Below are 13,730 nucleotides of genomic sequence, written 5' to 3'. Positions count from 1 at the left end.
GCCTCTGGAGTGGGGCTGGGGATGTGGAGTTTCAGGTGCAGGAGGGTGCTCTGGGCTGGGATTGAGGGGTTCGGAGGGCAGGAAGGGGATCAAAGCTGGGGCAGGGTGTTAGGGCTCAGGGGGGTGGCTCTGGGGTGCAGGCTTCAGGCAGCGCTTACCTCAAGTGGCTCCCAAAAGCAGTGGCATGTCCCTTCTCCAGCTCCTATGCAGAGGCACAGCCAGGTGGCTGTGTGTGCTGCCCCATCTGCAGGCACTGCCCCTGCAGCTCCCATTGGCTGCAGTACCCGGCCAATGAGAGCTGGGGGGCAGTGCTTGGGGTGGCAGCAGCGTACAGAGCAGAGCCCCCGAGCTGCCCCTACTCATAGGAGCCGGAGCAGGTCATACTGGTGCTTCAGGGAGCCACGTGGAGCGGCCCCTGATCCTGCTCCCCGGCTGGAGCACCAGAATGGGGCAAGTCTCAGACCCCACTCCCCAGCGGGAGCTCAAGGGCCAAATTAAAACAGCTGGTGGGCTGGATCTGACCTGCAGGCCGTAGTTTGCCCACCCTGATGTAGATCATTGTTGCTACCACTGTTATATAAGCGCAACAAATCTTATACAAAGTGTGTCAAGTAAGGTGTCAAATGAAAAGTTCAGGAGTACTTGTGGCACCTTAGAGACTAACAAATTTATTTGAGCATAACCTTTCATGGGTTACAGCCCACGTCATCGGATGCATGCAGTGGAAAATACAGTAGGATGATTTTATATACACAGAGAACATGAAATAATGGGTGTTACCATACACACTGTAACAAGAGTGATCAGTTAAGGTGAGCTATTACCAGCAGGAGAGAAAAAAACCCTTTTGTAGTGATAATCAAGGTGGGCCATTTCCAGCAGTTGACAAGAACGTATTTAGCCAGCTTGTCCTGAAGGGACCATTCAGGTTGAATGACCCATCAAGGAACACTTAACTCACAATGGAACATGGAAGATGCCCATCCATGCCTGATGGACTTTCATGTGAATGTTCTAACTAGAGTATGGATAATAGCCTCTACTATCACTATGCGAAGCAGGCATGGACATGTGACTTGCCCATGTGACTCCAGACACCATCTTGTTACCTGTAATTTTCCACAAAGAAGAGCAATGAGTTTCCCTTCACTTGGCAGAAGCTGTAAAAGGCCTTGGAAACATCTCCATTTTGCCTTTTTCCTGCTCAAATCTCTGGACTATGAACTACTAATGGGAGCATTCTAACCAAGGGACTGGGGACCTTCCAATGATTTGGAAGCAATCAGAGACTTAACAAGCTAGCAGTTTATTCCATCGCTGTTACAAGCCTGATCCAAGAACTTTGCAATTGTTGTATGTATTCAGTTCCTTTACCAATGTTAACTCTCACCTTTCTTTCTTTCCTTTTCCTTTCTTTTCTTTTCTTAAATTAACCTTTAGATATTAGATACTAAAGGATTGGCAACAGCGTGATTATTGGGTAGGATCTGAGTTGTATATTGACCTGGGTATGTGGCTAGTCCTTTGGGATAAGAAGAACCCTTTTGTTTGATGAAATTGGTTTTAAATAACTACTCATCATTAAGTCCAGTGTCTGGGTGTTGAATCAAGGACTGGAATACCTAAGGAGGCTGCATTTCTGACTTCTTGTTAGCCAGTGTGGTAAGACAGAAGTTCATTTTTGTTGCTGGTTTGGGATATCTCATTGAAAAGTAACCACCAGTTTTGGGGCGTGTCTGCCCTTTTTCCCAGCAGCTTGTCCTGAATTTGATATTCTCAGTTGTGAGCCACAGAGACACAGTGAGAGAGCCTGAGCCACAAGCTTCATCCCTTTGGGACTGAGAATCCAGCCATGCTGGTTGTGCCTCTCACGACAGTGCAGATCCTATAGAGCACCATTGCTTGCTATTGACAGTAGTCAGGAGACATGACTGTAAAAATCAGCACACAGACAGTACAACCAAAAGGCGATTGAAATCAATAGAAGTCTGTCCATTGATTTCAATGGGCTTTGGACCTGGATCAGTAAGTATACCATCTCTATTCTGACCACCCATACACCATAAACAAACCACAGATAAAGTCAGCGTTATCACTTGTACTGTGAATCCTTCCCCTCTTCTGAAGACGTTAATAATATAATTAAATCATTCGTTGGTTTTATACAAATTTTGTTCTCAGGGAAACCAAATTTTCAGGCTGGATGCAAATTCTTTTGACAGCTAAAACCCATGCAATTGTTTGGGCATTAATATTATCACAATAGGTTGGGGGCGGTATGCAAAACTAGATTGCTATCTAGATTAGGGTGGATTTTGGTAGGATCCCTATCTGGAATTCCCCCAAACTATCTGAGCTGGGCTTTTTTTTTTTTAATCACAACCCTTTTGTATCTGCACTGAAATACTGCTTTATAAATAGCAGAAGCTTTATCTTGACTCTAACCAGCATAGCAACCTCAACTTAAAGCTAAATGCATAATTTACTGCAAATTAAATTTAATGGGACTAGAATAATTATGTTGACTTTTGGAAGTACTTAAGAATAAATACATGATTAGATATTTTGCACACTGTGTGGAAATATTTATTTCAAAATACAAACTCTTCCCATCAAGCCTTTTGATGGAACATTTGGATGAGACATTATCAGTTTAAAGATCAGAGTACCATTACTGATGCTTTAAATAAATTGCTACCCTGCCTTTCCTGCCGTAGCGAGGCTGGGCATCACTACTAAAGTGTACTGTTTGGGCTGTGCACTCTGCAGCAGATGCACCATCATCAAAGCGGCTGTGGAGGTTTCATTCTCCTGCCCTGTATGCTCTCCTCTTCGCCTGTGCATGGCAAGGGCTGTGGTAGTCCATTGCTGCTGCTGCTGACTTATTGTAATTCTCATCTATGGCTATGCATGTGACTCCGAAGTCCGAACCCTGATGCACAGAGTGGGTCGCACCGAGGGCATGGGAAGTCTGTATCTATGATGATTGATGATGCAGCTCTGTGGCGCCTTTCATGTGCCGCCTGGAGATGAGTTTGTCGATCCCTCTCATGCTAATGTTATCAGAGACCACCAGTGAGTCCCGTTCTGAGCCATTTGCTCAAGTTCTTTGAGATTGACGCCAACCCACTGGAGGCCTCTTTCAGGTTATCTTTGAAGCGCTGATACAGACGACCCTTCTTTCTGTGATCCTGACTCAGCTCTCCACACCAGATCTGTTCTGGGAGACGGCGGCCTTCCATTCTGATGACATGTCCGGTCCACCTAAATTGTGCTCTCAGTAACAGTTCCTCAATACTGGTTGTGTTTGCTCTTTCAAGGACCTTAATATTGGTCACTCTGTCCTGCCAGTGAATGCTCATTATTGAGCAGAGGGAGCGCGTATGAGCGTATGAAATTGCTCAAGCTGTTTAATGTGACGTCTATAAAGCGTCCATGTCTCAGGAAAGACGTTAGAACCCTACACTATAGATCTTCAGTTGGGTAGAGAGATGAATGTTGTATTGGTTAAGGACTTTTATTCAGAGTTGTCCAAGAGCCTGGCTGGCTTTACTAATTCTAGAGGAAATTTCCTTATAAAGGGAACCATCACTTGAGATGGTGCTGCCCAAATACTTGAACTGATCCACATTTTTCAGCTGTGTGCCTTGGATGAAGATGGCTGGCACTGGGGCATTGGAATGAGGTGCTGGTTGGAACAAGACCTCTGTCTTCCCCAGACTGATGGTGAGGCCAAAGAGCTGGGATGCTTCAGAAAATCTATCAACTATGACCTGAAGGTCATCATATCTATAGGCCATCAAGGCGCAGTCTTCTGCAAAAAGTGCCTCGACGAGAAATCTCTCAAGCGTCTTGGTCTTAGCATTGAGTCTTCAAAGATCAAAGAGGGAGCCATCGAGTCGGTAGCGGTTGTCTATCCCCTGATCCAAATCCCTTGTGGCATGGCCGAGGACACAGGCAAAGAACAAGTTGAACAGCATTGGAACAAGTATGCAGCCTTGCTTCACTCCATTCAAGATTTCGAATGTGTCAGAAAAGTCACCACTGGCGAGCACTTGCACTGTCATGTGGTCATAGAATAGACGGATGATTTGAATGAACCTTCTTGGGCAGCCCAGTTCATGCAGTACAGCCCATAGACCCTCTCTATTGACCACATCAAAAGCTTTGGTCAAATCGATGAAAACTGCAGACGGGTCCATGTTCTGCTCTAAACACTTTTCCTTGACCTGCCTTGCGACAAAGATCATGTCCGTAGTACTGTGACCTGATCTGAAACCACACGTCTAGCAGATTCTCCTCAGATATGTTTGCAATGTGTCTGTTCAACAGAATGTGATCTAGTATTTTCCCTGCTGTATAGAGGACAGCAACACCTCTGTAGTTTCCACAGTCAGCTTTGCTGCCTTTGTTTTTGAACAGTGGTACAAGAATAGCATCTTTGAAGTCTTGTGACATTTCTTCTTCCTCCCAAATGTTACTCAAGATGTCATGAAACACCTCAATAGCCTTGGGGCCTGCTACTTTATACAATTCTGCTGGAATACTATCCTTTCCGGAGACTTTGCCAGAGTTCAGTTGTTTGATGGCTTTCATAACTTCCTCAATTGATGGAGGGAGGTCGAGATTCTATTTGAGGGGTTTCTTGGGTAAATGATCAAGGACATGCTGATCGACTGTGGGTGGTCTATTGAGTAGACTATTGAAGTGTTCAGCCCATCTCTGTACGATTCCCTCCTTGTCTTTGATGAGGGTTGTGGCATCTGCTGACTTCAAGAGGGCTGTGCCAGATTTAGATGGTCCGTAGACTGTTTGAGAGAGTCAAAGGACATCTTTGCATTGTTTGTATCTGTATAATGCTGAATTTCTGCAGCTTTCCTCTCCCACCACTCATCCTGCATTCTCCTCTGTTCAGACTGGGCCTTTCTCCATAGGTACTTAGCCCTTGCTATCTCAAAGAAAGATAGATTTAAGCGGGAGTTAAATGACATGTTCAGAGCAGTGTACAGCAGTGGACAAGATCATGTCCTCCAACCAGCAGAGTGGGATTTAAAAGATGTACCATGAACTCTGCCATATGCTCTCTACTGACACAGATGGGATGACACACGGTTTGTTTTGTAAGTACAAGCTAACTGATAGAGCTGATCATTATTTTCTCACAGAAACTTTGACATTTCAACTAAATTGAATTTTTTTGAGGAAAATTTTCCTTCTGGTCTACATTTTTTTAAATGTGGGGAAAAAAACTAATTTGGGGTACATTTTTTCAGTTTCTAGTAAAAATGTTCAGTTTGGGATTAAAATGTTCCAATTTTGGGGGAAAAAAACTTTTTTTAGGGCTTGTATATTGAAAAAATAAAAATAAAAGAGAAATTTCAAAGCAATGGAACATTTTTTCTAGGTGGGGGAGGCATTTTTTGCCCAGCTTTACAAATGGTCTTCAATGAAATAAAATGGACCCAAACTTCAAACAGATATTACTGAAGTTGACACCAGTCCCTGTCACTGCTTTTGGTTTTGGGGGATTTTCCCCTCCACTCTGCTCATTTGTTGTCATGCTGCCTTTGCAATTCCTGGTCTAGGAGAGGGATATTTGGCCAAGCTGGAAATGTGGGGGAAACCTTGTGAAAAATCCTGTGCTCATTAGATTGTGGACACAAGAGATTTAGATTTCCTTTGCATAAAACCAGCCACAGTGTAGAGTAAGTAAGTATGGCCCAGTGCTTGTGGTGAGGGTAAATACCTTGCCAGATAGTGCAGAGCTCAGATACTATAATAAAGGAGGCCGTATAAGTACCAAAGATAGGCAGATTGTTGAGATGGTTGAAAAGTTTTCAGCGATTGGTTTTTCTGTTGGAAAATGCAGTTTCATTGATATTGAATCATTTTGAGAATGTCAGTTTCAATGAAATTTTTGATTGGAAAAAAAGTCCAAACAAATCATTTTGTCATACAGTCATAGATTTGAAGGCAGGAAGAGCTATGTCAATCATCTAGTCTGATCTCTTACATCACACAGACCATGGAACTTTCCCAAAACAATTCGTAGAGCAGATCTTTTAGAAAACATCCAATCTAGATTTTAAAATTGCCCATGATGGTGAATTTGCCACAACCCTTGGTGAGTTGTTCTAATAGATAATACCCTTCTCTTTCTCATTTCAGTTCTATCTTGTTGAAATACTTTGTTTCAATAATGTTGAAATGTTTCATTTCAGTTTCACTTTGTTTTGACTTTTATATTACATAAAAATATTGTATTGACTGTTTTATATTCTGGTACAATAATTTGACCTTGAAATGAATGTTTTTACCTTACTGAAACAAAACAGTTCAACAGCATCAAAATGATTTGACAGGAAACATTTTGATGGTTCTGAATTTAAATTTTTAAAGAATTTGTATTCATTTTATTTTGATTGAGACTGAAAACCAATTTCGAAATGTTGGAATTACCTGCATAATGGAAATCCATGTTTTCTGTCCACTTCTAATAGATTGATAGTTTGGGTGCTAGACTGGGGCCATGAATACACTAGGAGCTTTGCTGATATAAAAGTGCTGGTGCACTATACCAGCAAAGCACTCCTACTGTGGATAAGCTATACCACCAAAGCTACACTCTGTACCAGTATAGTAAAAGCACCAAACGAAACAAGTTATACAGTAAAAACACAGGTTTGGCAGCATAACTATGTCTACTCTAAGGGTTTCTGCAGGTGCAGCTCTGCCAGTCAGGGATCACACCTCTTCCCACCCTTGACCTACATAATACTCCTGGCAGAATTCTGTATATAGACCTGGCTAGGGACCCTGCAGATCTGGGTTCAATTCCCTGTTCAGAAATGCCAGTGATGGGGGCAATATAAGCAACAAGCTCTGTGGAGGTGGGAACTGCCTTTTTGTTCTGTTTGCACAGCACCTTGCACAATGGGTTGCGGTTCATGAGTGAGGCTGGTAGGCCCTATGATGAGGATAAACAGAGAGACACTCATACTGTTTCATGAGGAAAGAAAAGAACAATAATGAATATTTCCCATCCACTCTTTTTTTTTTTTTTAGAGGATTATGTTCTCACCAATGTCGAAACATTCAAAAATTTGAGCAGCACCATCAGCCAGGATGGTGGAACAAGCCAGTACATCCGGAACAAAATCAATAAAGCCAGGAACACCTTCAGGAGCTTAAATACAGTCTGGAAATCATCAAAATACAACACCAAAACCAAACTCAAGATTTATCAGAGCTGCATGCTTTCCACACTACGTTATAGTGCAGAAGGCTAGGGACTGAGAAAGTCAGACATGTCCAAACCATCGTCATTTCCTACAGCCTGCCTCAGAAAAATCCTCCGTATCTTTGGGCCCAGAACAATCTCAAACCAAGGTCTGTTGACACAGCGCAATCAAGAGGATCTGAGCCCCGTCGTTGCCAGGAGGCGCTGGCGATGGATCGGCCGTGTGCTTCGGATGGAAACTGATTCCATCACCAGAGTAGCAATAAGATGGACACCTGAAGGCAAGCGAAAACAAGGCCACCCAAAAACAACCTGGTGAAGAGCTGTGGAAGCTGAGCTGAAAAACCTGGGGCACAGCTGAGGAACCATTGAAAGACTTGCCAGAAACAGTCAGGAGTGGAGGAGCTTCATCACTGCCCTAAACACCAGAGGTGTAATAGGAACATCATGATGATGATTACTCCTTTTTTATTATTGTTCTTTCTTGAGGCTGCTTGTGAATCCTCTGAGGGCCTTTCTGCACAGTGGCTCATGGCACATCCATGGGAGTGGGATTCCATGACCCCAGCCCTGGAAGGGTGGATAACGACACAGCTGTTCACTTTGCCCTACTTCGACTTCAGCCCAGCTTTCCTAGAAGCATAGAATATCAGGGTTGGAAGGGACCTCAGGAGGTCATCTAGTCCAACCCCCTGCTCAAAGCAGGACCAATCCCCAACTAAATCATCCCAGCCAGGGCTTTGTCAAGCCTGACCTTAAAAATATCTAAGGAAGGAGATTCCACCACCTCCCTAGGTAACCCATTCCAGTGTTTCACCACCCTTCTAATGAAAAAGTTTTTCCTAATATCCAATCTAAACCTCCCCCACTGCAACTTGAGACCATTACTCCTCGTTCTGTCATATGCTACCACTGAGAACAGTCTAGATCCATCCTCTTTGGAACCCCCTTTCAGGTAGTTGAAAGCAGCTATCAAATCCCCCCTCATTCTTCTCTTTCGCAGACTTAAACAATCCCAGTTCCCTCAGCCTCTCCTCATAACTCATGTGTTCCAGTCCCCTAATCATTTTTGTTGCCCTCCGCTGGACTCTTTCCAATTTTTCCACATCCTTCTTGTAGTGTGGGGCCCAAAACTGGACGCCTCACCAATGTCAAAGAGACGGGAACAATCACGTCCCTCAATCTGCTGGCAATGCCCCTACTTACACAGCCCAAAATGCCATTGGCCTTCTTGGAAACAAGGGCACTCTGTTGACTCATATCCAGCTTCTCATCCACTGTAATCCCCAGGTCCTTTTCTGCAGAACTGCTGCCTAGCCCTTCGGTCCCTAGTCTGTAGCAGTGCATGGGATTCTTCTGTCCTAAGTGCAAGACTCTGCACTTGTCCTTGTTGAACCTCATCAGATTTCTTTTGGCCCAATCCTCCAATTTGTCTAGGGCCCTCTGTATCCTATCCCTACCCTCCAGCGTATCTACCTCTCCTCCCAGTTTAGTATCATCTGCAAACTTGCTGAGGGTGCAATCCATGCCATCCTCCAGATCATTAATGAAGATATTGAACAAAACCAGCCCGAGGACCGACCCTTGGGGCACTCCACTGCCAACTAGACATGGAGCCATTGATCACTACCCGTTGAGCCCGACGATCTAGCCAGCTTTCTATCCACCTTATAGTCCATTTATCCAGCCCATACTTCTTTAACTTGTTGGGAAGAAAACTGAGGGAGACAGTGTCAAAAGCTTTGCTAAAGTCAAGGAATAACATGTCCACTGCTTTCCCTTCATCCACAGAGCCAGTTATCTCATCATAGAAGGCAATTAGATCAGTCAGGCATGACTTGCCCTTGGTGAATCCATGCTGACTGTTCCTGACTACTTTCCTCTCCTCTAAGTGCTTCAGAATTGATTCCTTGAGGACCTGCTCCATGATTTTTCCAGGGATTGAGTTGAGGCTGACTGGCCTGTAGTTCCCAGGATCCTCCTTCTTCCCTCTTTTAAAGATGGGCACTACATTAGCCTTTTTCCAGTCGTCCGGGACTTCCCCCAATCGCCACGAGTTTTCAAAGATAATGGCCAATGGCTCTGCAATCACATCTGTTAGGGGGCTTATTCCTTCACCCACTTACTTCCCTGGTCCTTCTCGCATGAACAGAGAGCAACAATACCCGAAGTCCAAAGGTGCAAACAATTCGATGTTTATTGGGGTGAACTTCCAGCAAGCATGATTCCAGTTTCCTTCCTTAGTATCCTCCTTCCCAGCTCTGACACCACAGAGCCTTACACCTGTGTCCCTGTTCCCATTCCTACCCTTAGCCAAACATGATTCCAACTTCCTTACTCCCATTCCCTGTTCCCATTTCCCCCTTTAGCAAAACATGATTCCAATTTTCTTACCCCCATTCCCTGTTCCCATCTCACACCCCCACCCACACCCAGTCACTTCCTCATTGACTACAGATTATATAGTAAAACTTGAGTTCTGCTTAGCTATACCTTAACCAATCATTTTCCTGAAATTTAACTAACCAATCCTAACATATTGTAACATGATTATGTAACCAATTATATCCCACCACCTCAATTAGTTTACACCCAGCAAAATTAATTATACAGCAGACAGGAACAATCACAGAACCAGACAGAGATTATACAGACAAACAACAGCAAAGTGGGAACTATAATGACAAAACAATGCAGAAGTGAGGATTTCACATCCCAGCTATTGATAAGTGAGTTCTTGCCAGACAGGATGCTATCAAACTAAGCTTTCTTTTACATTTTCTAGGCACTTCCCTTTCTCTGGAGGTGATAGGAATACAATCCTGTCCTGATAGTGCCTAACAGCCCAATAGCACCTTATTTCAATGTGACTAGTTTGGAATGTGAGGAGGTGACCAGTCGCTTCCCAGCTTATGGCTGCCTCTGCTGCTTAGCCAAAGGCCTTAGCCTAAGAACAGGGCTTCAGACTGTCACAGTAAGAGAAGGCCCTTACACTGGCAGACAGTGGTTTTGATTCTTTCTTTTATACCTCTATCACTAGCCAAGTGATAAGAATACACCTAAATTAGAGTAGAGGCCTTTACAGACAGGCCTGAATATCTATATCCTAACACTCCACCCCTTTTTTTTTTCTTTTTCTTTTGGGATCCTCCTGCCCAGGTATCCCTGGAAAAGCATAGGACATATGGTGACACATTTCCTGATAGGGCCAGGCATCAAGGTGGAAGGTGTCGATATTCCATTTGTCCCACTGCCCCTTGTGTAGTATTGTGCCCTGCACCTTCTCTCATACGGGCATACCACACCTATTCCAATTAGTGTTCCAGACTTCCCATTAGAGTGGGCCTGAGAAGGTTGGGTCCGGATTGTCTAGTACACTGCAGGGTTTGGAGGGCTTATTACATTCCTAATAGGTTATCTCCCTATGCAACGTAACACAAGTACAGTTAACAATACAAAATCCACAGCAACACCGAGTCCGACCACTGCAGTATGGTCCAACATCCAAGACACCCCCAGAACACTTCCTCCCCTCCTTCGATGGGGTCACGATCTTGTGTCCAGTTGCTGGCAGTTGCAACAAGCTGCTCCTTCAAGTTTTGTATGCTTTTGTCCATATCACAAGTCCATTGAATGTTCACAGAGAAATGGGATATTGTCCAAACCAGCTTGACCACTTGGTATGGAATCAGGCAGTAAGCCCTGGCTTATTCACAGCAATAAGATTCACAGATCCATTTGTGCACAAAGTCCATATAGCAGCATGTAGATGGGTGTAGTTTGGTTATGGGCTGGTGTAATTGAGCCCCCAGTAATATGTACATTCCCAGCAGAACACCTTATACACAGTACACCCAATTGTCCACCCCTTGCATAGGCCATTGATCCCGCTCCTCTATAGTCATAGGAGAGGGGCACATCCAAACATCTTCTATTAATTTACATTATTTTACAGGTTTCAGAGTAGCAGCCGTGTTAGTCTGTATTCGCAAAAAGAAAAGGAGTACTTGTGGCACCTTAGAGTGCCACAAGTACTCCTTTTCATTATTTTACACACACCCCCATTGATTTCCAGTGAGCGCCTCCCCTTCTCATTATTTCCATAGGGCTTGTGAGGGCCACCTTAGTTGCCATTCCATTTCCAGGTACCACGGTAGCTATTACACAGGTGCTGGCCTCCTAGTTGAGAATTTGCATTCCCATACACATCTTCCCCCGCCAAGGCCAGCCTTTTGAAGCCATCCCCCACCCACATTGTGAGGTTTTCTGTTCATTAAAACACAACAATGCTAGCAACAAGACAAACACCACAGACAAACAACACAAAACATAGATCCATGGTATTCTGAGTTATTCTTCCGCTGGCGCCAGCTTGCTTGTTGCGTGTCTGAAAAACAAAAGAAACAATTTCCACCCCCCTGTTGGGGACAGATTATTGCTTAATAATAATACCACTTTCTTTTACAAATGTCCTTGCTACTTGCAGGAAAAACAGAAGAATTACCTCCAGACTGTCCTTATTTTGTTCTATAGTCAGGCTAGTGAATTACCCCACTCACTGGTCATTTATGAAATTCATGAGATGGTGTACCTCAGTTTCCCCTCTTGTACAACAGACCAAGTTTGCAATAGTTTCTCTGCTGTACCAAGCTTTAAGTTTATTCTCAGGTAATAGCTGAGACACAGCTTCAGATTTTAGCACTGTACACACACACACACACACACACACCCCTTAAGGTTAACCTGTCCCCCTTATTTTCAGGCTTGACTTGTTTTTTTTCACCTCCCTTTCCTGAAGGGCCATAATCTGAGTCTTCTAGTAGCTTGTTTGCTGACCAGATGTATTTGTTATTTGCAGCTCCTTTGTGCCCATCAGCTAGGTAATTTGCATTTACACACAGAGGCTTACTAGCTTGCTTTTGGATCCAAAGCTGTTAGCAGCTCAGACACTGTCTTAAAAGGGAAGCATTTTACTTCCACCAGAGTTCTGATTACTTTCCACTTTCATCTCCTGCTCCAAAACACAGCGATCTGAAAAAGAAAGCACAACCTATTGTGGCTCCTTTTGGAGCCCTATTAGGATTTTAATGAAGTACCATGTTTTATTTGCATTTCTTTTTACTCCTTTTCCAATATACACTGCACATGTCCTGGGAAAATGCAAATTCCTTCCATATAGTTTAACCTCCATAACATCATATTAGCCAAATTAATTTTACACAAGGTATAACTGCCTCCCCCATGCCTACAGAGTTTTCATGCACACCCACCAAAGCAACAATCTGATCCCCCAGAGCCATCCCAAGGCTCAGTGTTCCCATCATTCCTCCCCTTTTCCTTTTCTTTTACCTGTGCACACATACACACAAAATTCTGTTTTGCCTAACATCCCTTGCACTGTGATTACTCTTTTTACATAACTGTACCCCGATTACACTTCCATCTTGTACAACTAGACACAACTAGGGGCAGCCAAGTTAAGTTCCAAAAGAAACCTCTTCCATCCTTTAGTGATTTTGATTACATTACCCAATAGTCAAATAATTTTGCTCAGATTCTCTCTCTACCTGCTGCCTGCAGCAGTCCCTTATAGACCATTTCTGTGGGAAAAGGGCCCATTTTCCCTCAGAATAGCTATAAAGGCTTCTGAGGACAGAATCGTAGTGGTGATAGTAGCCACTCTACCTGACCCCCTTCGAAAATTTAATGACCAAGCTTCCATCCAATGTGACTGCACAGAGTTGCACATACAGTTACATTTATATAACTGGGTTTTATCATTAAACAAAAACTTCCTTCTTGACATCTCACATAAGTATCCAAAGTACCCTCCATTAAAACTTCAGAAAAACAAAAGAGTGTGGAAAGGAAGGTTGCACTTTGAAACTTTTTTTTTTTTCCTCTACTCCCCCAGGACCAAGTCTCAGATCCAGTCTCTAAAGGTGGTCTGTTAACTCTGCTTTTGACCTTAAACCCTTTTGTGCCAAATCATCTTTCACTACCCCTAACTAATTTACAACCCTTCAGCAGCCCTTGCTGAAGCAGCACCAAACTTGAAAGATTACTGGCAGCTTCCCATAATGCTGTCCTTACTTCAAACCTCTCAAGCAGACTGAAGTGCCTCTTTTCCCTGGGAGGTTTCAGAGTAACAGCCGTATTAGTCTGTATTCGCAAAAAGAAAAGGAGTACTTGTGGCACCTTAGAGATTAACCAATTTATTGGAGCATGAGCTTTCGTGAGCTACAGCTCACTTCATCGGATGCATGCCGTGGAAACTGCAGCAGACTTTATATATACACAGAGAATATGAAAAAATACCTCCTCCCACCCCACTGTCCAGCTGGTAATAGCTTATCTAAAGTGATCATCATTACCAGCTGGACAGTGGGGTGGGAGGAGGTATTTTTTCATATTCTCTGTGTATATATAAAGTCTGCTGCAGTTTCCACGGCATGCATCCGCTGAAGTGAGCTGTAGCTCACGAAAGCTC

This window comes from Lepidochelys olivacea (assembly GCF_965140295.1).
Source record: "Lepidochelys olivacea isolate rLepOli2 genome assembly, chromosome: 19".
In the NCBI taxonomy this organism is placed as follows: domain Eukaryota; kingdom Metazoa; phylum Chordata; order Testudines; family Cheloniidae; genus Lepidochelys; species Lepidochelys olivacea.
Note: the sequence above shows the minus strand (reverse complement) of the source record.